Genomic DNA, 25,136 nt, shown 5'->3' on the forward strand with positions numbered 1-25,136 from the left:
TTTCCTGTGTGTTTAAGAGGATATTGGGAGAGATTCCTACCTTTTTATTAATTATTAATTTGACATGAATAAATTAAATTGAGTAATTAAATTGAAAGTTATCTTATTGCAATAACCTAAGGCTATGCCAAAAGTAAATATTGATAGTAATTACTATCTTTTAGACGGTTATTTTCTGTCAGGCACTGTATTTGAGAGTATTCCTCAAAACATAGCAAAGTCTCAGATAATCTCAGAGGAATTAAATGATTTGGACAGGAACAAGATTGAAATTCAGGTATGAGTAGTTCTAAAGCCTATATTCTTCCATTTGACTATACTAGTGATTCTCAAACTATGATCCTCAGATTGGAAGCATCAGCATCACTTCAGGAGTTGTTAGAAAACTGAATTCTTGAGGCAGGGTTTGTGGTCGAGTGGGGTAAGCCACTACTTGGGACCACTGCATCCTTATTGGAGTGCCTGGTTTGAGTCCCAGCTATTTCTCCCTTCAGATCCAGCTTTGTGCTAATATGCCTGGTCCATCATGTGCTTGGATCCCTACCACTCATGTGGGAGACCTGGTTGGAGTTCATGGCTCCTAGCTTTGGCTTGGCCTACTCTTAGCTGTTAAAAGTATTTGGTGAATGAACCAGCAGATGGAAGATCTCTCTCTCCCTCTCTCTCTGTATCTCCCTGCCCCTTTTTATCACCTTGCCTTTCAAATAAATACATACATAAATCTTTCTAAAAAAGAGACAAAACTAAATTCATGATTGCACCTCACACTTAACTAAAATGAGGAATCATGAGGGTAGAGCCTAATAATCTATGTTTAAAGAAGTTCATGAGGTAATTCTGATGAATCCTTAAGTTTGAGAATAGCTCTCAATCAAAATGATACATTTCAGTCAAAAAGAAGGAATTTAAATGCTGCAAAGTATTGTAGTTGGCCTTGTGGCACACTTGGTCAAGTCACTGATTGGAACACCTAAACTCTATGGAGTTCCAGGAATTCAATTTCATCTCTGCTTCCTATCTAGCTTACTGCTAAAGCACACCCTGGTGGGCAGAATATGATTGCTCAAGTACTTGGGTTGCCACCCATGTGGGAGACTCAGATGGAGTTCCTGGCTCCTGGCTTCAGCCTGGCTTGGCCTTGGCTGTTGTGGACCTTCAGGGAGTGAACCAGTGGATGGAAGACATATCTCTCTTTCCATCTCTGCCTTTTAAATGAATTAACTTTTAAAAAAGGTATTTCTCTGGGGCTGGTGCCATGGCACAGTGGGTAAAGCTGCTGCCTGCAGTGCTGGCATCTCATATGGGTGCCAGTTCAAGTCCCAGCTGTTCCATTTCTGGTCCAGCTCTCTGCTATGGCCTGGGAAAGTAGTAGAAAGTGGCCCAAGTCCTTGGGCCCCTGCAAGTATGTGGGAAACCCAGAAGAAGCTCCTGGCTCCTAGCTTCAGATCCGCCCAGCTCTGACTGTTGTTGCCAATTGGGGAGTGAACCAGTGCATGGAAGACTCTCTCGCTTTCACTCTTTCTCACATTGATGAAATATATGGATTGTATTAAATCAGAAATATTTCAACAATTCCAATGATGTTGATGTGTGGTCTTCAATTGACTGAATTAAAAGAAAAAAACAAATAAATTCTTGTTAAAGAGGCCAGTGTCATGACACAACATGTTAAACTTATGCCCGCAACACCGGAACCCCATGTAGGAGCACTGATTCAGGGCTTGGCTACTCTAATTCTGATTCAGCTCCCTACTATTGTGCCTGGAGAAACAGCAGAAGATAGCCCAAGTCCTTGGGTCCCTGCCACCCATTTGGGAGATTTGGTTAGAGTTCCTGACTCCTGGCCTTGGCCTGGCCCAGTCCAGGCCATTGTGGTCATTTGGGGAGTCAACCAGGAAAATCTTTTTTTCTCTGTCTCTCTCACTTTCTTTGTCACTCTGCCCTTCAAATAAATAAAAATAACTGTAAAAGGGATAAAAAGATTCCTTTTATAATATATTATAAGGGATCATCAGCTCATTCATATTAATTTATGTAGATATTATTTTAAAGATTTATTTATTTATTTAAAAGGTAGAATGACAGAATGACACACACACAAGGTGGTGGGGGGAGAGGGAAAGGAAGAGGGGGAAGTGGAGGGAGAGATAGAGAAGAGAGAGAGAGAGAGAGACAGAGAGAGAAAGAGAGAGAGACCTTCCATTTGCTGGTTTGCTCACTAAATGATCACAGCATCCAGGACTGGAGCACACAACAGTCAGAAGCCTGGAATTCCATCTGGGTCATCCACCTGGGTCGTTGGGACCCAAGTACTTGGGCTATCATCCCCTGCCTTCTCAGGTGCATTAACAGGAAGTCAGATCCAAAGAAGAGTAGCCAGGCCTTGAACTGGCACTCTGATATGGGATATATGCATCTCAAGAATTGGCTTAACCCACTGTGCCAAAATTCCTGCCCTCATGGAGCCAATTTTTAACATGTCAGGATCATTTGGAAATAGCCATGGTAATGGTGAATATAATATTACACATAGCTATTATACATGATATATAGTATTTATAAGCATAAAAATTTTGTCATGGATGTTGACAGGGAATACAGACCAGAAGCAGAAAATAAGAAAGGAATATTCAAGGCATTGAGATGATATTATATGAAGGGATTTTCAAAAAGTTCACAGAAAAAATGTACATTATTTTTTAATTACATTTTTGAATGGACTTGTTGATGTACTTTTGTATTAAGAGATTGCATTCAGAGAGTTCAAAATTTCAAAATAGGTCCTATGTGTGGAAGCCCAAGGTTTCACAGTGTCAGAATTACCAAGCAATTCAGGAAAAGTAAATCCATTCTTGGAAATCTCTTCTACCTCTCTGATTAGATATTTTCTTCTCCCTCTCTGATTAGATATTTTCTTCTACCTCTCTGATTAGATGTTTTCTCTGTATTTTGCCTCAAATAACATTTGGAAGAAAATCATATACAGGCTGTTGAGCCAAGATGGCGGAATAGGGAGGGAGCTTACTGAGAATCTGGGAGAAGACAGATTAATAAAAGTGAATTCTCTATTTATGAATGAAGGTGAAATAAAGACCTTTCATAGCAAGCAGCAATTGAAAGAATTTGTCACCACTCATCCAGCCCTGCAAAAGATGCTTAAAGATGTGTTACACACAGAAACACCGAAACACAGTAATCAATATGAAAGAAGGTAAAGGAAGAAAATCTCTCAGTAAAAAATCACAGGAAGTTCAAAGTATATATTAGAAATATCTTTGGAAAAATGGCAGGGCAAAGTCACTACTTATCAATAGTCACATTGAACATTAATGGCTTCAACTCTCCAGTTAAAAGACACAGACTGGCTGAATGGATTAAGGAACAAAACCCATCTATTTGCTGTTTACAAGAAACACATCTTTCCAACAAAGATGCATTTCAGTGAAAGGTTGGAATAAGATATTCCATGCCAACAGAAACCAAAAAAGAACTGGCATGGCCATCTTAATATCAGACAAATCAAACTTTAACACAAAAACTGTTAAGAGAGACAAAGAGGGGCACTATATAATGATTAAGGGATCAATTCAACAGGAAGATGTAACTATTATAAATGTATATGCACCTAGTTACAGGGCATTGGGTTATTTAAAAGATATGTTAAGGAACTTAAAGGGAGACTTAGACTCCAGTACAATAGTATTGGGGGACTTCAATACTCCACTGTCAGCAATAGACAGATCAACAAGACAGAAAATCAATAAGGAAACAGCAGATTTAATCAACACTATAGACATAGACCAAATGGATCTAACAGACAGCTATAGAACTTTTCATCCTATACTTGAAGAATACACATTCTTCTCAGCAGTGGATGGAACTTGCTCTAGGAATCACCACATACTAGGCAATAAAGCAAGTCTCAGCAAATTCAAAATAATTGGAATCTACCATGCATCTTCCCAGACCACAATGGAATGAAGCTGAAAATTAGCAACTAAGGAATCCCTACAGCATATGCAAACACATGAAGACTAAACAAAATGCTCTTGAATGAACAGTGGGTCATAGAAGGCACCAAATAAATGAGCTTTCATTGCATCTCAAGGATCTAGAAAAACTGCAGCAAACCAGACCCAAATATAGTAGGAGAAGAGAAATAATTAAAACCAGAGAAGAAATCAACAGGATTGAATCCAAAAAAAAAAATTACAAAAGATCAGCCAAACGAAGAGTTTTTTTGAAAAACTAAACAAAATTGACACACCATTGGCCCAACTAACTAAAAAAAGGAGAGAGAAGACCCAAATCAATAAAATCAGAGATGAAAAAGGAAATGTAACAACAGACACCACAGAAATAAAAAGAATCATCAGAAATTACTACAAAGAGTTATATGCTAGCAAACAGGGAAATCTATCAGAAATGGATAGATTCCTAGACACATGTAACCTACCTAAATTGAACCAGGAAGACATAGAAAACCTAAACAGACCCATAACAGAGACAGAAATTGAATCAGTAATAAAGTCACTCCCAACAAAAAAAGCACAGGACTGGATGGATTCACTGCTGAATTCTATCAGACATTTAAAGAAGAACTAACTCCAATTCTTCTCAAACTATTCAAAACAATTGAAAGAGAGGGAAGGCTCCCATATTGTTTCTATGAAACCAGCATCACCTTAATTCCAAAACCTGAAAAAGATTCAGCATTGAAAGAGAATTACAGACCAATCTCCCTGATGGACATAGACGTGAAAATCCTCAATAAAATTCTGGCCAATAGAATGCAACAACACATCAGAAAGATCATCCACCTGGACCAAGTGGGATTTATCCCTGGCATGCAGGGATGGTTCAATGTGGGCAAAACAATCAACATGATACACCACATTAACAGACTGTGGAAGAAAAACCATATGATTATCTCAATAGATGCAGAGAAAGCATCTGATAAAATACAACACCCGTTCATGATGAAAAATCTAAGCAAATTGGATATAGAAGGAAAATTCCTCAACACAATCAAGGCAATTTATGAAAAACCCATGGCCAGAATCCTATTGAATGGGGAAAAGTTGGAAGCATTTCCACTGAGATCTGGTACCAGACAGGGATGCCCACTCTCACCACTGCTATTCAATATAGTACTGAAAGTTTTAGCCAGAGCCATTAGGCAAGAAAAAAAATTAAAGGGGAAGGAAGAAGTCAAACTATCCCTCTTTGCAGATGATATGATTCTTTATTTAGGGGATCCAAAGAACTCTACTAAGAGACTATTGGAACTCATAGAAGAGTTTGGCAAAGTAGCAGGATATAAAATCAATGCACAAAAATCAACAACCTTTGTATACACAGGCAATGCCATGGCTGAGAAAGAACTTCTGAGGTCAATCCCATTCATAATAGCCACAAAAACAATCAAATACCTTGGAATAAACTTAACCAAGGATATCATAGATCTCTACGACGAGAATTAAAAAATCTTAAAGAAAGAAATAGAAGAGGATCCCAAAAAATGGCAAAATCTTCCCTGCTCATGGATTGGAAGGATCAATATAATCAAAATGTCCATTCTCCCAAAAGCAATTCATAGATTCAATGCGATGCCAATCAAAATACCAAAGACATTCTTCTCAGATCTGGAAAAAATGATGCTGAAATTCATATGGAGACACAGGAGACCTCGAATAGCTACAGCAATCTTGGACTACAAATCAAAGCCAGAGGCATCACAATACCAGATTTCAAGACTTACTACAGGGCAGTTATAATCAAAACAGCAGGGTACTGGTACAGAAACAGATGGATAGACCAACAGAACAGAATAGAAACATCAGAAATTAATCCAAACATCATCTACAGCCAACTTATATTTGATCAAGGATCACAAACGAATTCCTAGAGCAAGAACAGTCTATTCAAGAAACGGTGCTGGGAAAACTGGATTTTCACGTGTAGAAGCATGAAACAAGACTCCTACCTTACACCTTACACAAAAATCCACTCAACATGGATTAAGGATCTAAGCCTTCGATCAGACATCATCAAATTATTAGAGAACATTGGAGAAACGCTGCAAGATATAGGCACAGGCAAAGACTTCTTTTAAAAGGCCCTGGAGGCCCAGGAAGTCAAAACCAGCATTAACAATTGGGATTACATCAAATTGAGAAGTTTCTGTAATGCAAAAGAAACAGGAAAGTGAAGAGGCAACCGACAGAATGGGAAAAATATTTGAAAACTATGCAACTGATAAAGGATTAATAACCAGAATCTACAAAGAGATCAAGAAACTCCACAACAACAAAACAAACAACCCACTTAAGAGATGGGCCAAGGACCTCAATAGACATTTTTCAAAATAGGAAATCCAAATGGCCAACAGACACATGAAAAAATGTTCAGGATCACTAGCAATCAGGCAAATGCAAATCAAAACCACAATGAGATTTCACCTCACCCTGGTTAGAATGGCTTACAAACAGAAGTCAACTAACAACAGATGCTGGTGAGGATCTGGGGAATAAGGCACACTAATCTACTGTTGGTGGGAATGTAACCTGGTAAAGCCACTATGGAAGTCAGTCTGGAGATTCCTCAGTAACCTGAATATAACCACATGACCCAACCATGCCACTCCTTGGAATACCCAAAGGAAATTAATTTGACAAATAGGAGAGCTGTCTGCACCTCAATGTTTATTGTAGCTCAATTCACAATAGCTAAGACCTGGAATCAACCTAAATGCTCATCAACAGTAGACTGGATAAAGAAATAATGGGACATGTACTCTATAGAATACTATACAGCAGTAAAAAACAATTAAATCCAGTCATTTGCAACAAAATGGAGGAATCTGTAAAACATCATGATGAGTGAATTAAGCCAGTCCCACATGGACAAATATCATATGTTCTCCCTGATCAGTGACAGGTAACTGAGCACCTAAAAGGAAACCTTTAGAAGAGAAATGGATACTATGAGAAACAGGGACTTGATCAGCCCTTGTCTTGACTGTCAAGGAACAACTTACTATTTGATTCCTTTTAGTATTTTTTTGTTCTACTTAATACTACTGGTTAATTATCACAGAATTATTCTTAGGTGTTTAAATTCAACTGAAAAATGACCCCTGTTAGATATAAGAGTGGAAATAAGAGAGGGAGGAGATGTACAGTTCAGCACATGCTCACTTGGACTTACCCCTAATGGTAGAGCTAGAAGCATGCCAGGGGATTCCAAATCAATCCCATCAAGGTGGCATGTACTGCTGCCATCTTACTAGTCAAAGTGATCAGTTTCAGTTCATAATTGATCATGATAATAGGATTAAGTGTCAAAGGGATCACTTAAACAAGACTAGTCTCTGCTAATACTGATAGAATTAAAAAGGAAAGAACATTCCAACATGGGAAATGGGATATACACAGTAGACTCCTAGAATGGCATATGCCTTAAATAGCACTCTGGCCTCAGAATCAGCCCTTATGGCATTCGGATCTGGCTAAAGAGCCCATTAGAGTTTCTTAGATGGACATCCAAGACACTGTGGCAAAAAAAATGACCTAGATAAAAGATCTCTGTGAGTGAGATCCCAGTAGAAAGAACAGGCCATCAAAGAAGGAGGTACCTTTCTCTGAAGGGAGGAGAGAACTTCCACTTTGACTATGGCCTTGTCTAAATGAGATCAGAGTTGGTGAACTCAAGAGGCTTCCATAGCCTTGACAACTCATGACAAGAGCCTCGTGTGATTACTGACGCCAAAAATAAGAGCGTCATTTGTTAAATCAACAACAGGAGTCACTTTGCACTTATTCTTCACGTAGGCTCTCTGTCCTTAATGTGTTGTGCTATGTGAATTAACGATAAAACTAGTACTCAAACAGTACTTCATACTTTGTGTTTCTGTGTGGGTGCAAACTATTGAAATCATTACTTAGTATATACCAAGTTGATCTTCTGTATATAAAGATAATTGAAAATGTATCTTGATGAAGAATAGAATGGGAGAGGGTCTGGGAGATGGGATGGTTGTGGGTGGAAGGGAGGTTATGCGGGGAAAAGCTGCTATAATACAAAAGTTGTACTTTCAGAATTTATATTTATTAAATAAAAGTTTAAAAAAAGAAAATCTTATTCAGATAGGAATGGAGCCAAATGCCATAAACTATTATGTATTTTTGGTGACCTCCAGGCTTAGAATGTGAACTTACTATTTTTCTCTCTAAAGTAGAAAACTCCAAGACTCCTTCATGGTAACTATTGTAGACAGTAGTGTGCGAATAAGTTCCTTCCTTCTAGAGACTCACTAATTATTTATTTCATGCAAGTAAGTGACATATTATTTTATTTGGAACTATACTTGGGTATGTAATTGGCTAGAATTAAAAATAACACCTAGTAAAGGTATTTTGATCTGGTTCCTGGAAAATTTTTATGATACCCTGTTACTAGAGGTGGAGGAGATACATTTACTCCCATCTGTCCAATGTTATTTGGGGGCAAGCAATCAGAAGCACTGAGTCATGACGATTTTATCTTAGTCTTTTAAGATAAGTAAAATAACTATACTAAATTTACTGTCTGATTTTTCAATATGAAAATTTACTCTTTGAAATGTCATAATGATAAAAATTTTATGGGGTATTTAAGGTATCATCATGTAGTGAATGGATTATATACTAGGAATCAGATAATCTGAGTTAGAATTCAATAAAACTTTGACTTTGGTTTTAGCCTTATCATGTAACTACATATAGGATTTAGGACAAGATTTCCAATAAGTTTGATGTTTAGGAAGAGTGGGACATAGTATTCAAAACAGGACTGAATCTAATTCTTGACTCTGCAACTTACTAGCTCTACAGACCTTGTGTAGTTTCCTTTAACTCTATTGTGGGTTGAGCTGTGTCTACCAAAAGTCTGGTACGACCTTATTTAGTAATAGAATATATTACATTTAGAGACACACATGCTAAGGAATAAGGTCACATGATAATATAAACAGAGACTGGAGTAGGTAGTTACAGTCAGGAACACCAATGATTGCTGGTAACTACCAGGATATATAAGAGACCTTGAAGACACTTTGATTTCAGACTTTTAGTCTGCAGAACTGTGAGATAATGATTTCTATTGTTTTTTAGCCACACAATTTGTGACAGTAGTCCTATGAAACTAACAACATCTATTAGGCTTGCTACTTAAATGTTACTTAAATTTTACTCATTAATTATGAAAATTAAATGACATAATGCTTATGAAGTGTATGTAGTGGCCATAAATATTAGTTCTAATCATTGCTGGTTGGCATATTTGTAAATGGATTAGCATTTCTGATTCAGATTATTTCACCCCAATGCAGTATCAAATAAGAGACTAGATGGGAAAGTACACTTGGGGTGGTAATGCTCTCTAAGAGAGTTATAATTTTATATAATTTTCTATATCTACACTGGATATATAATTAGATTTCAATCCTAGAAGGAAATTGGAAGTCAATTCTATCAAAACCAAATAGAATTATTTTTGTTATTTTGCTATAAAATATTTAGAAAAATGTTCTCTATATTTATCAAAGAGCATGTAGATATCAAACCGTTTTATCTTCCCCTAACTCCAGAATCAGTAAAAAAACCATGAAGTAGACAAACTAAATTTCAAATACTCACAAAATAGCTGCCCAAGAAGGAAGTGGGACTTGAGGTTCTTTTTTATTCCAAACTCTTCTAATATAAATCACCAAGTAAATAAATCAATTTGATTGACATGCCAATAATAGAGAAATAGAGAGAGAGAAAGAGAGAAAGAGAGAAAGAGAGAGGGAGAGAGGGAGAGAGGGGGAGGGAGAGGGGGAGGGGGAGGGGAGGGGGAGAGAGGGAGAGAGGGGGAGGGGGAGGGGGAGGGAGAGGGAGAGGGACAGGGAGAGGGAGAGGGAGAGGGACAGGGAGAGGGAGAGGGACAGGGAGAGGGAGAGGGAGAGGGAGAGGAAGCTTCCATCTACTAGTTCACTCCCCAAATAGCTACAACAGCTGGAGCTGGGACTGGGCTAGGCTGAAACCAAGAGCTAGGACCACCATCCTGGTTTGCCACATGGGTGATAGGTGCCCAAGTGCTTGGGCAATCATCCTTTGCCTTTCCAGGCACATTAACAAGGAGCTGGATCTGAAGTACAGCAGTAGAGACTCAAACCAGCACTCTCATATGCAATGCTGGTGATGCAAGGCAGCAGCTTAATCCAGTGCACAACAGCCCCCAATTACTTAGTAAATTTCATCTTTAAATTGTAATTATATTTAAAGTCAGTTAAGATTACAAAAAGAAAATACATCTAGGGAAATGGCTTTTTTAAAAAGCACATTAATTTCTATATCAAAACATTATAACTAAATTTAATCAATTGTTTCAATAGAGAAATTATTTTTGGAAAAATTATTGACTGTACAAAATTTGAAAAGATCCTTATATTTTTGTGATGCATTTGTTTTACCAAAATTGCTTTTATAATTCTCTGTATGATGTTAAATATAACACTCTTTGAAATGCAGTTGATATCTGACTTCAATAAAGCTGTTTATTCAGACCACCACTTTTTCATTCAATATGAGCTCTGTGTTTTTCTAACTAGAGATGGATTATTGTATTGCTTTGTCATGAGTGAATCTTGAGTATAAATTCAATGACAAATATTCCTTAAAATACATTCAGAAAAAATGCCCTCAATTTCCAATATTATTCTATTACAAAGCTATTTCTTTTGTTTTACTGGGAGCCAAATCAAACAAAAATTTTCTAGTTATTGCTATGGAAAACTCCTCTATGTAATGTGATCAAACTGAGAAAGCTGTTTGAACAGGACATTAACAGTGAATAAGCGGGGCCGGCGCTGTGGCGCAGTAGGTTAATCCTTGGCCTGCTGGACCGGCATCCTATATGGGTGCCAGTTTGAGTCCTGGTTGCTTCACTTCTGATCCAGCTCTCTGCTATGGCCTGAAAAGGCAGTAGAAGATGGCCCAAGTTCTTGGGCCCCTGTACCCATGTGGGAGACCCAGAAGAAGCTCCTGGCTCCTGACTTTGGATTGGCACAGCTCTGTCCGTTGCGGCCAATTGGGGAGTGAGTCAGCAGATGGAAGACCTTTCTCTCTCTCTCTCTCTCTCTCTCTCTCTCCCTCTCACTGTAATTTTACCTCTCAAATAAATGAATAAAATCTTTAAAAAGTGAATAAGTTATCTAGGTTTCTATTGATAATAATGTCAGACTGCCCTTACCAGGAATCCCCTAGATGCTCCAAATATAAAAACCTCTTGTTATGGTTCCCCATTGTTTTCCTGAAAGTTTCCCTTTTTGTGCTTTAATTGTCCATCTGATCCTATTTTTTTCTTTATCCTCGTTAAAGGATTTAAAGTGGACTCATTCCAATTACAGGGCCTCGAAAGTGTCCTGTATTGTTATTTTTCGTCACTACCTCCCCGGGTTGGGAGTGGGTAATTTGCGTGCCTGCTGCCTTCCTTGGATGTGGTAGCCATTTCTCAGACTCCCTCTCTTGAATCAAACCCTGATTCTCCGTCACCCATGGTCACCATGGTAGCCATGGCGACTACCATCGTCTGATCCTATTTTTTAAGTTTTTGCGTTTTAGGATATGACCCTGCATATGAAAAGAAACCCAGAGCAGGGAGCTGAGTGTCCATTGATATGGGCATACACACAAGAAGAAGGATCTGACTAGAGGAACAAAAGCCACAGAAACACCAGAACATGGGTACACTGGATTTCTTTCAGAAGGGAGGGGTCTCTCAAACATGGAAATCTGGAATTAAAAGTCCATGTTATCATGTTGGCCTGATTACAAGCCTCTCGAATCAGGATTTGCTTTGCTGGACATTTCTGTATATCATCTTTCTCCCATCTAATCTAAAAACCTTTCTTCCATCCAAACCCCAGTCAGTGGGTAGATTTGGGACACAATTCTCTTGCTTCCTTACTTATGAGTAATAATAGTAGTAATAAAAGCTTTTTCTCCTCAAAAGATTGGCCTCACAAAGCAGGATTAGGCCCTATAACACTTTGTGAGATTGTACTCAGTTGATTTCTTATCCTTTATCTTCTTCTCACAGCAAAAATAAATTTAAAAAAAGGAAAGTGCTACATCTAAGAAAATATGAATAATAGTGCTAGGATAAAGTATGCACATGCAGCATATACTTTAAAATGATCCCTTTGGAGTTTTGCAAACTATTCCTCATTTAACTAACTAATGTGCAGTAACATGATAGTTTTATGCTTAAATTTCAAAAGATCAAATTAGATATTTAGTGAATACATTACATTAATCATTTTCTCCACCTTTACTTGAGACTGTAGTAAGAGTTTATATTTGATTTAGTAGAAGGTTTTCTCTAAATGTAGATGAAGAGGCTGAAAAAGTTTAGTACTCATCTAACAGCTGCTTAAAATTCATTTTTCACGTGGCTTCCAGGAAGTTCTATGAAATGGTCCCAAAGCCAGAATTTTTTCTTATTCTTTGTATTATAATATGTTTTCATTTATCTTTCATGCAAAGGGACAGCACAAAGAGAATGCATATTAGCCTCAAATAATAAAAGTCCATTCTGTCTAGCTAAAGAATTATTCCCATTAGTGCTTCAACATGTCATTTATACTTACATTTGGGCTTTCATATCAAGCATCTTATCATCAAAGGTAATTTCCTGGATGAATTGATGATTCTTCCATCCTTTGACAATGACTATACTTATGTCTAAACTACATATAGGTATAGACTCTGGGACTATTTTTTTTCTCCTTGAAAATTATAAATAATGAACACAAGAAAGAGTGATTATTTCTACATATAAATATGTCTTTGTGTCTCCAGGTTAGCATAATTTCTAGAAGCCTGAATAAAATTATCAGAATGCTTCCAAACACTGCAAAGGGCATAAGGAGATAATGCCATTGTTCCTCTATTAAATTTACTTCTAATCACCTAAGAAACTCTGGTTCAGGACTTTCAGCTATGTGTTTGCCCAACAGTCTCGAAAACAATGTAATTACCTAAGTGAAATTTTTTGCTAAGGCTCCTCCATGTTGTAGAGGACTTGGGGCTTGGAAAGCTTGTAGAGTGGATTTTAAAGTATAGTGCCTTTCCACAACTAGTATTTTAGTATGACTGAGAAGCAAAGCAGTTTTGCAAGTAATAAAATCATTTTCTCCACCTTTACTTGAGACTATCAAGTACAATTTTCACTTGACAGCTGTTAATAGAAGAAAGGTCTAATGTTTATTTCCCACCTTCCATAAACCCACATGCAGTCTTAAATTTTATCAAGTCTTACTGATTTAGCCTTTGTAATTGTAGGAGAACAGAGTAATACCTGTTCTTCAACCATTACTACCCCACAACAAAACACATATTAACAAGGGAAAATCGTAATATATCTATTTAATCCAAGATAAATGTGTCAGGGAGCTTTCTGAAATGGAGACACTAAGAATAAATAAAAACTGAGAGTTACTATGGATAGTAACGCACATGTATGATAGGAGGACAAACGGGTATGTTCTAATGGTATTATAATAAACTAGGGGAATTTAGCAAGGCCTGTTTGTTGATATTCTTCCTAGCCTGTGGGTATAGGTCAGGGTCCCTCTGAGACAAAGATCTTATGACTTATTTTCAGAGGAGGTAGGTCAGAAAATTCTTTTGACCATGCTTAAGGAAGAAGGTGGATGAAAGCAAGACAGTAACCTTCTTGCTTCTGCGGTTTCCTCAATTTCCTTCAGCTTTAAATACCAGTATGCCAAGGTGCTATACTTGGGGTATGCTATTCTGAGTCCGAAAATAATGCCTCTTGCATTCATCCCTCTTTCATTGCTATTTGTAAGTGTGACAGAACTGGAAGTTAATCTCAGATCAGCAACCTGGCTAGGAGCATGAATTTTGGCAAAACAAACAAACAAACCCTTAACGCTGCTAAATTGCATTCTCATTTAGGAAATGATATTTTTATGGAAATTCATAGGGATTCAGTGAAATAATAAATCAGTACAAGGATCTTCATTATGGCTCAGAGGATTAAGCTGCTGCTTGCGATGCCAGCATTCCATATAAAAGCCTGTTTGAGTCCTGGCTGCTCCACTTTTAATTCAGCTCCCTGTTATCGAGACCAGAAAAGCAGTGGGAGATGGCCTGAGTGCTAGCGCCCCTACCACCTATGCAGGAGACTGGACGGAGTTCCGGGCTCCTGGCTTCTGCCTGGCCCAGCCCAGGCCATTGTGGCCAACAGGGGACTGAATCAGTGGATAGAAGGTTTCTCTCTCTCTCTCCCTGCCTGCCCCCCATCTCTTGATTTGCAACTTTGTCTTTCAAATAAATCTTTAAAAATAAATCAGTGCGGCCGGCGCCGTGGCTCACTAGGCTAATCCTCTGCCTTGCGGCGCCGGCACACCGGGTTCTAGTCCCGGTCGGGGCGCTGGATTCTGTCCCGGTTGCCCCTCTTCCAGGCCAGCTCTCTGCTGTGGCCAGGGAGTGCAGTGGAGGATGGCCCAAGTGCTTGGGCCCTGCACCCCATGGGAGACCAGGATAAGTACCTGGCTCCTGCCATCGGATCAGCGCGGTGCGCCGGCCGCAGCGTGCCGGCCGCGGCGGCCATTGGAGGGTGAACCAACAGCATAAAGGAAGACCTTTCTCTCTGTCTCTCTCTCTCACTGTCCACTCTGCCTGTCAAAAAAAAAAAAATCAGTACAGTGTCTGATCCATAGTTAATCTTTTTTTATTTCTATTTTTTTTGACAGGCAGAGTGGACAGTGAGAGAGAGAGACAGAGAGAAAGGTCTTCCTTTTTCCGTTGGTTCACCCCGCAATGGCCGCTGCAGCCGCCGTGCTGTGGCCAGTGTACCATGCTGATCCGAAGCCAGGAGCCATGTGCTTCTCCCAGTCTCCCATGCTGGTGCAGGGCCCAAGGACTTGGCCCATCATCCACTGCACTCCCGGGCCACAGCATAGAGCTGGACTGGAAGAGGAGCAACCAGGACAGAATCTGGCGCCCCGACTGGGACTAGAACCCAGGGTGCCGGCGCCACAGGCGGAGGATTAACCTTTTGAGCCGTGGTTCCGACCCCATAGTTAATTTTAAATGCTAGCTTTTCTCTCTCTCCTTCATACCTCAATTCAAGAAAAAGCCTCTTGAGGCAAATGTTGTGGCACAATGGGTAAAGCCACACTCTGGAACACCCGCATCCCATATTAAAGTGCCTGGTTTGAGGCCAGCTGCTCCACTGATTCAGATGCACATTGGAGGTAGCAGATGATGGCTCAAGCATTTGAATTCCTGCCACTCATGTGCAACACCCCTTTGGAGTTCCTGGCTCTGGGCTGTGGCCTGGCCCAGCCCTGGCTTCTGTGGGCATTTAGAAAGTGATCCAGCCAATGGAAGATCTCTCTTTCTCCCTCTCTTCCTGTCTCTGTCACTGTGACTTTCAAATAAATAATCTTTGTTTCTAAAAAAAAAGACTTCTTTAGTTTTCCTGCCCTCAATCTTTTTTATCCTGTGATCTATCTGGTTACATCTTCCTTACCATATTGATCATGTCATTTTCCTGTGCAAAAATATTAAATGATCTAATTGTCTAAAGATATACATATATCTTATACTAGCAAACTCTTTAGCTTCATCATGATATACATTTCCAGTTATATTTCTAATTATTTTCAAACATAAATTCTTTTCTCTAGGCTGATACACAAATCAAAACATAATGCTATTGCAAATGCTCAGAGGTTTTTGTCTAGGTGATTTTCCTTCCACCTTGTCAGTTCAAATTTTCCAGTTATTCCAGGTCTAGATTCCAACTCAACTCCTTTAAAATTGATCATGAAGCAAAAGAAATACTGTGACTTAAAACCCTGATTTTGGTTTCTTCCCAAGTCTACAATTTGATGTAGATACATTAACATCAGACACTTTAATGTTGAATTAGTTTCCTTAAGATCCAAGAGCCCTGATAACTTAGTGAGCACTATATCTCATGAATAAACTCTGTTTTTATGTGCAGTTTTTAATATAAGAAAATTTGTGTTACATTAAAATCACCTATTTGGGGGGAGGTGTTTGGTACAGCTGCTAATATGCTTCTTGGGGTGCCTGCATCCCATATTGAAGTGCTCTGGGCCCAAGTTCCATCTCCATTTCTGATTTCAGCTTCTGTAAATGAACACCCTGGAAAGAAGCAGGTGATGGCTCAAGTAGTTGGGTCCCTCCACCCACATGGAAGACCTGGACTTGGTTCATTGTTCCTGGCTTTAACATGTCCCAGCCCTGTTTGTGGCAGACATTTGGGGAGTGCGCAGCAGATGAGAGATTTCTCTTTCTATCTCTCTCTCTCAAATAAATACAATTTAAAAAAAGAAAAAAATTCCATCTGAAATAAAAGCCTTTATTTTCAAAATGTAAAATTTGTTTTACAAAAACAAAAACTGAACTTTGATACCTTAAGACTCACGTCTTAGACCATCTCTACAAGCCTTTTTGTAATTCTGCAACATTTTCTTTATTTTTTTATTTTAAACATTCTACTTCAGGAGCAGTGTTTTCAACCAGTAATGATTTTTGATCCTGGTGACATCTAGCATTTTTCAAGATCTTTTGTCACAGTAAAGGAGGTACTACTAGCCTCTAGTAAGTAGAGTCCAATAATCCTGATAAACATCCTATATTCGCAGGCCCTTCCCCAAAACAAGCTGTATTGAACCACAGATGCCAATTTTGCTGAGTTTGAAAAACTAACATAAGAAAATATATTTAATAACTTATTTTATCAGAAGATAGGGGAGGAATATATTTATAAATAAAATCTCTTTTACTGGCATTGAACAAAGCTGTCTCAGCTTCTTCTTCTCAAAAATTGGAACAAAAATACCTCTTTTACCTTCTTTACTAAGTTGATATAAAATTAATAACATTAGCTAATAAATTTCAAAACACTTTGTGAATATGAAAGACAAAAATATATAAGGGACAATGATGGTGGTAGTGAAAGTACTGGTCTAGTTTATAAACATCAAATATATTTTTAAGGCCCTCTCCTGGGAACTGTGCCAGAGAAGATCAGAATTCAATTCAATTCTTTGGCTGAATCATAAAAGCAATTAAATAGAAGTTAATTTTAAGATTATTTTAATTTTAAATTAATTATACATATAGGCTTTATGTTCAGAATAGAGTATATGGTTTTTGAGAAGTAATATTTGAAATCTAATTGTTGAAAAATGTTTAAAAGATATATTCATTCTCTTGCCTGTCTTATTCTAGATACCTTAAACAAATATACTACAGTTAAAGTGGGAAATAGTAGAATGCCTATGTTGAATTCCTAATGATTGCATATGTAATTCAATGGGACATTAAGATGCACATGGAAACATACCCTATAAAATTTCCTAAGCTCTAAACTATTATATGCATTCTATTATATGTTTATTTGATATATACCCCTTAAGAAAAAGCAGAATTAATATAGATGGGTGGTCAATTTTTTACAAACAAGTTCCTTTAACTGTATCTCTGCGATGGCACTGGAACACTTATTTTGGATTAAGCTCTTTGGTATTTCAGCAGATTGTAATTATTCATGATTGAGTATAATGTGCCAAGTAAAATGAAATAAAATTAAGCAAAACTTAATATTGGCTCTGATTAGAGCCAATAAAAACACATGCTCACTTTTAATGTGTCTCAGTGAATACTAACATGAAAGCATAAATTCTATTCTAGAGGTTTTCTAAGAATGAAAGAGATAATGAAAGGGTTTTATGCGATTTTTCATTAGAAACACACAATTAAGTTTTGCAAAGCACTGAAATATAGTATGGAAAGCTGCATTTGGAAGCAGGGGAGCTGCTTCCAAAAACCTAGAGGCCCATATTAAATATTAACTAGCTATAGTCAATTCATACAGAATACAGCTTCTGAGACTCTCAATTAGAATTTTTTTGCAATTGTCTTTTCTTTATGCTGTAAAATTTGGAGGCCAAATATCATGTCATAGTTTGGATGGGAAAGTTCGTGCTAAACAGTACAACCTAGTACCATGGTTTTATCCTAAATGTTTTTTTTTTTTTAATTTGATGCCAAACTACTGCTTGGGGTATTATTTAAATACTCCAGTTTCCTTATCAGTAGTATTAGGGTAATAGTGATCTATATCATAAGGTTTCTGTGGCTATTTAAAGGTGTTACTGCATATATAGCACTTAGCATGGTACCAGGAGCATAGTAAGGATTATGTGAGCCCTAGAGCTACCATCATGATAGCTAATACTATTTCAATTTCTTGTAAGAATTAACATACTTTAAAAATTGAATGAAAAAAGTTAAATTGGGCTGCTTTCTTGGTTCTCGGTGCCTCTTTCTGCTAAGACCTGTGATGCCCAGGCTGCTGTGAGGGGGCAGGACAAGTCAGGGTTGAGTCAGCTGGGTGGAGGTCTTTCTGGCTGCTGTCCCATCTGAAAAAATGAATCAGGGACTGGAACCAAGTAAGAGCACAGTGCATATCTCCAACTTGCCTTTTTTCCTGACAAATAATGACTTATACTGGATATAAATATGACAGAGTTGTAAAGGTTACTATAATGAAAAATAAAGATAACAGGAAGAGTGAAGGGGTTGCATTCATATTGTTTTTGGAAAAAGACTGCAAAAAACTACACCAGTACAATAAGCAACCATTATTTGGTAGAGTGATAAAAGGAAGCATTTCGACCTACAATGGAAGAGAGGCTGAGTCCCCACAAAGACAATACTGCTGTGATAAATCCAAGCGTTAGACATCTGGGGAAAATGGACACTTAAGTTATGCCTGTCCTAAAAATATGCCTGGAGAACAGGCATATTTTCCAAAGAGGAAAGAAAAAATAAGTTCCTGAGCCAGAAAAAGGAACTGAAGAAGTAGAAAAAGTGAAGATGAAGGAGAAGACCCTGCTCTGGACAGCCTCAGCCAGGCTATAGCCTTTCAGTAACTAGCCCAAAATGAGGAACAAAAAAAATGGAAACTCAGTTCAGGAGGTCACTCAACATCAGATGACTCAAGATGCCTGAATATATAGAAAAACATACATATCAGTGATGGAGAAGAACTTAGTGATTAAAATTGCATTTGTTATATAAATATCCCAAGTCTTGGAAAACAAAATTCAACTGAGTTACTTTTAGAATTTTAGCATAAAAGTACCTAATAACAAATAGTATTTTACTAGAAAATAGTTAATAGAAAATTTAAAAATACATATATAGTATCATGATTCTATTTTGCCTTAGCACTGTACAGTTGCATCCCTGATCTGAAATCCAAAATAGTACAAAATCTGAAACATTTTAAATGTCAACATGATGTCTCAGTAGGATGTTCCACACAGTGGAACTCTGTTTCATAAAAACATTATTACATATACTGTGTAAAGTTACTTTGTGATTACACATATAAAGTTTATATAAAAAACAAATTAAATATTTAGACTCAAGTCCCACCCCTAATATTTCTCATTATGTATATACTACTACTCCATAATCCAAAAAACCTTGGAACTCAGAGTACTTCTGGTCTCGAGTATTTCAGATAAGATACACAACCTATACTAAAAATTAGAATTTGCTGGTATTAATCTTGAAAATAGCTAATTTTAATAAAAATAAGGAAACAATACTATTACACTAATACTGTTGTCTTCTCATGAGAAAAAGATATTAAAGTAATTTATTTGTGATGTTCAGTATAAAACTTTATCGTGTCTGCTTGGTTTACATGACTTTTGAAATTTAATCTCAAAGCACAAACATCATAAAATGTTAATAAACTGTTTCAAAGGAATTTTGTCTTAAAAAAGAAAACAAGAAGGGTAAAATGAAGCTTTCGCTATCCCATCATCTTCCCAGTGATGGGTTATTATTCTCAGTGATCACAAGGTCCTGATATATATTTAAATTATCTATGTAATTTGCTGTTCTATTAACTAGTCATGTACTAATAATGTATCTTGTGATTCTCTGAATACAAAAATATGAAAACTCAGTCTACTTAACATTAAGTATTATTATGAATGTTGCTTGTTTTGAAAACTCTTACACCCAACAATTACGCTATTCATAAACACCTATAGAATGTGTTTAGAAGAAATATTGAAAATACTACTTATTTTAGGCAGGGGTACACTCAATAGTCCTTTTTGGGATTTCCTTAAAGTAATACAATTTATGGAAAGCAATAACTAGCAGGATAGGAAGACAAAGGTAACAATGGATCTTCCTATGAATAAGCACTACACATTACTAAAATGTGGGCCCTGCAGAGTTTTTGTGGAGAATGTAAGATGGTCAGTTTTTTTTTAATGTATTCATTTATTTGAAAGGTGGAGTTGAGAGAAAGAGAGAGAGAGAGAGAGAGAGTCAGTCTTCCATCTACTGGTTCTTTCCCTAAATGGCTGCAACAGCTGGAGCTAGGCTAGGCCAAAGACAGAAGCCATGACCCTCATCCAGGTCTCCATCATAGGAATAGGAGCCCAAAGACTTGAGCCATCTTCTGCTGCTTTTCCAGGTGCATTAGCAGGGAGTTAGATCTGAAGTGAAGCAGCCAGGACTGGAAAAAGTGTCCATATGGGATAATGTTGTCAAAGGCAGCTGCGTAACCCACTGTTCCTCAGCGCTGGCTCCAGCAGGACAGTTTTTGTTGACTGCTTCATGTAGAACAGTTCTTAACATAATGTGCATATTCAGTTAATTATGAATACATACTTGATACAGAGAAACAGTACAGTCCTTCTATTTTCATGTTGGAAAAGATGCATCAAAATCACCAGAAGACATCACTAACCAAATGTAATATAATTATTGGAAATAGTTCTGTATGAAAATCTAGAATATGGACTTCTTTCTGGCAGCTGCAAGGATAGAGAAATCAAGGCTATTCACTAGTAAATACATTAACAGAAAAGTATTTCAAAAATAGTTTCAATTGGAAAACACTGAACCTCAAAGTTATTCTATTACTCTTTTACTCATCATTTAAAATGAACAGAGAAAATCTAATGAGGAACATTTTCAAATTGTACATATGGATATATGTATGCACAGACACAAAACTGTGTGTGTAGTGTGTGTATGTGTGTGTGCATATATATATATGTATATACATAATTTGAGGATAAAAATGGCTGTAGTTAAGGAAATATTCCTTTACAAATAAAGGTAAATATTCTGGGAGATTTACAAAGATCTCACTTAGGTATGTACACATTGGATAGTCTTTCCTGTGATTGTATCTTCATATGTAATGAACTCTTTTGAGTTCCTGGAAAAGATTCAGAAAGTGATTTTGTCACCTTTAAAATTATTCTCAACATTATTAAGGTACAAACATCTGCACGCATTTCAGGACTAGTTATATGTCCTAAGGAACTTCACCTTTCTGAATCAGAGGATTCTCTTCTATATTATAGATTTTTAAAGGTGGTATATACAAATTCTATCAGATATTAGATGTTGTTGGATTGACTGGGCACCTACATGAGTTGGATAATTTCATTCAATAATGCATTAAGTTTTACTTTCAGTAAATCTATTATCTAGCTAAAAGGCTTGAGTAATCAAAATCTATAAATAGTTGATGAGAACAAGGCTCTACCAACTTAATAAACTCTACTTAAAAGAGATAATTCTATTATTAAAAGCAAAGCAAGCATTGGCTTTTACTGAATCAAAGCATATGCAAAACCATTTTCAAATATTTCTTCCAATTGGGAAATTTGATTAAATTACTCGACTGGGGCTATTTAAATATTTAAACCCCAGAATCAGGTAAAAATTAAAATATTATGGGCATTCATTTTATAGTAATTGCAATTTAAAGGTGGTCTAAAATTAATGTAAAGGGGCTGATGTTGTAATGCAACAGGTTAAGCTGTCACTTGCTCTACCAGCATTGTATATTGGAGTGCCACTTCCAGTCCCAGCTGCTCCACTTCTGATCTAATTATCTACTGATGCAGCAGGGAAGGCAGTGGAAGACAGCCCAGGGCTACCTATGTGGGAGACTTGGATGGAGTTCCTGGCCCCTGGCTTTGCCTTGGCCCTGCTATTGCAGGCATTTAGGCAGTGAACCACAGGATAGAAGAGATCTCTCTCTTTCCCACTCTCTCTCTCTCTTCCTCTCTCTCTGTCACCTTCCCTCTCTCCCTCTCTGTCTCTCTCTTTCTATTTCCTCTTTCTGTGTTGCTCTTTATTTCAAATAACTAAATTGTTAAAAGGGAAATTGAGTGTAATATATCACATGAATTAACAACCCTTTTGGCTAACCTCTCCTAGGGGTAAGTATGAAATTAAATATAACACAATGGATGGACTTAGACTGCTATTTGGGGTAAAAAGCAATATTCATTTCAATGTAATATTTAGAGTTCAGGATCCAAAATAATATTGGAGATTAACTGGTTACACCTGGACCAACTGGGATTCATACCAACGATTCAGGGATGGTTCACCATATGCAAATCAACAAACTCAAGACATCACATTAATTCACTGCAATGGAAGCATTTGATAAAATAAAATATCCTTACATGTTAAAAAACCTTAAGCAAATTTGATATACAAGGAACATACCACATCATAATTGTGGCACGCTATGACAAACCCACAGCCAAAACCATATAGAAAGGGGGAAAGCTGGAAGGACTTCCACTAAGATCCAGAACCAGACAATAATTATCACTCTCATCATTATTATTCAGTTAGTTTCAGTTTTAGCCAGAGCCACTAGGCAAGAAAAAGAAATCAAAGGGAAACTAATGGAAAAAGAGAATGTCAAACTATCCCTATTTGTAGATGATATGATACTAAATGTAGGGGAATCAAAGACTCCGTTTAGTGATTATTAGAACTCGTCAGAGGGTTTGGCAAAACTGCAGGATATAAAATCAACACACAAAAATGAATATCATTTGCATACAGAAAAAATATTATGGCTGAGAAAGAACTTGTATGATCAGTCCTATTCACAATAGCCACAAAAAATTTAAATACCTGAAGATAAATTTAACCAAGAACATGAAAATATCTAATGAAAATTATAAAACATTAAGGAAAGAAACAGAAGAAGACACAAAAATGGAAAAATCTTCCATGTTCATGGATTAGAAGAATTAATATCAACAAAATGTTCATACTGCCCAAAGCAGTTTATAGATACTTCTTGGATCTAGAAAATAATGATCCTAAACTTCATATGGAAACACAAAAGTTCCTGAATAGAAAAAGCAATAAAATCAAAGTTGGCATCAGAATAGACATGTGGACCAACAGAACAGATTAGAAACCTTAGAAATTAAACCAACTATCTACAACCTATTAATATTTGAAAAACAAGATAAAATCACTTCCTGGAGAAAAGACAATATCTTCAACAAATGGTACTTGGAAAATTGGATATCTGCATGCAGAAGTATAAAATAACACTCCTACCTTACATCCTATAGAAAAATCAACTCACAATGGATCAAGGATCTACACCTAAGACCTGAAACCATCAAATTACTAGAGAAAAACATAGGAGAGATGCAGCAATACATTGGCATAGGAAAAGATTTCTTGGATAAGACCCCAGAATCACAGGCAATAAAAGCAAAAATAAATGGGATTACATCAAGTTAAGAAGCTTCTGCACAAAAAGGAAAGACTTAACAAAGTGAAGAGCAACTGACAGGATAGGACAAAATATTTGCAATTGTATATCTGATAAATGATTAATATCCAAAATACTGAAGGACCTCAAGAAGCTCAGTAATAACAAAACAAAATAATCCAGTTAGTAAATGGGCAAATGATATAAATAAGTATTTTTCAAATAATGAATTACAAATGGCCAACATATACAAAGAAAATCCTCAGGATCACTTAGCTATCAGGAAAATGCAAATCAAAACCACAGTGAGGTTTCACCTAGACCCAGTTAGAATGGCTATTATCTAAATATAAAAAAATAACAAATGCTGGTGAGGATTTGAAGAAAAAGCTACTGTTGGTGGGAATGTAAATTAGTACAATCCTTATGGAAGATAGTGTGGAGATTCCTCAGAATCTGAAAATAGATCTGTCATGTGACCCACCCATACCACTCCTTGGAATTTACCCAAAGGAAAAAAGTCACTCAGCATATGAAAGAATTATTTGTACCTTCATGTACAACTCACAATAGCTAAGGTATGGAATCCATATGTCCATCAATTGATGACTGAATAAAGAAATATACTATGAAATACAACTCGACCATAAAAAAGAGTGAAATTATGTCTTTTTCAACAAAATGGATGCCACTAGAGACTATTATGCTTAGTGAAAAAGGCCAGACCCAGAAAGACAAATATGTTTTTTCTGAATTGTGGTAACAATATATAGAATACAAAAAAGTAATGTATATGAGTGAAATTAACCTCTTGAGATTCGATTATCATTTACAGTTGTTTTCTATATTTTTGCAGAACAGTGGTCTTTATTCTTACTACTTGTATTCTTTAGTGCAGGATTAAGTTTGTGATTATAAATTAAGTTGTAATTTGTTGCTGCAAAAATTAAAAGGAAGGAGAAGTGAGGAAAGGTAGTAAGCATCATTATATGTGTATAATTGTATATACAAAAAATTTAAAAGAAATATATTCTTTCATATTAAATATTTACTTTATATGTAAAACTTATTAGAACGTAAACTGTAAGATAAAATGTGATACATATCCACATTTGAAAAGTAATCTTCCAGTTTTGATAATATACAAGACAAGTACATACAATAATTTGATGAATGGTTAATATCCTACAAGTTTGAGAGGCTAATAATATAAAACATTATTAACTTGCTCATTTTGTGCAGTTATTCAGGTTCCGAGACATTTCAATCAACCATGAAACATTAAAGACACTATAGTAATAATTTTGGGTGAAGATTCTCTTATTATTGGTCTTTAACCAAGGAAAATACAGTCACATCTTTATGTATAACATACAAAATCAGAATATTTATTTTAGAAAGCCTGAGCTATGCTGATAAATAATTGAAACAAATCAAATTCATTGTGAAGGAGAAGAGAT

The 25,136-nt window shown here is 36.7% G+C and overlaps 1 protein-coding gene and 1 pseudogene across 1 annotated transcript in view; one reads left to right on the forward strand and one right to left on the reverse strand.

Moving 5' to 3' along the window:
- The window catches only part of LOC100349442 (uncharacterized), a 453,812-nt gene that overhangs the window by 194,512 nt on the left and 234,164 nt on the right, over window positions 1–25,136 (reverse strand). The gene's annotated exons all lie outside the window — the stretch shown is intronic.
- Window positions 18,520–19,153, forward strand: LOC100347528 (zinc finger CCHC-type and RNA-binding motif-containing protein 1 pseudogene; annotated as a pseudogene).

This window comes from Oryctolagus cuniculus, chromosome X (assembly GCF_051225735.1).
Source record: "Oryctolagus cuniculus isolate XC-2025 breed Fujian yellow rabbit chromosome X, ASM5122573v1, whole genome shotgun sequence".
Taxonomy (NCBI): domain Eukaryota; kingdom Metazoa; phylum Chordata; class Mammalia; order Lagomorpha; family Leporidae; genus Oryctolagus; species Oryctolagus cuniculus.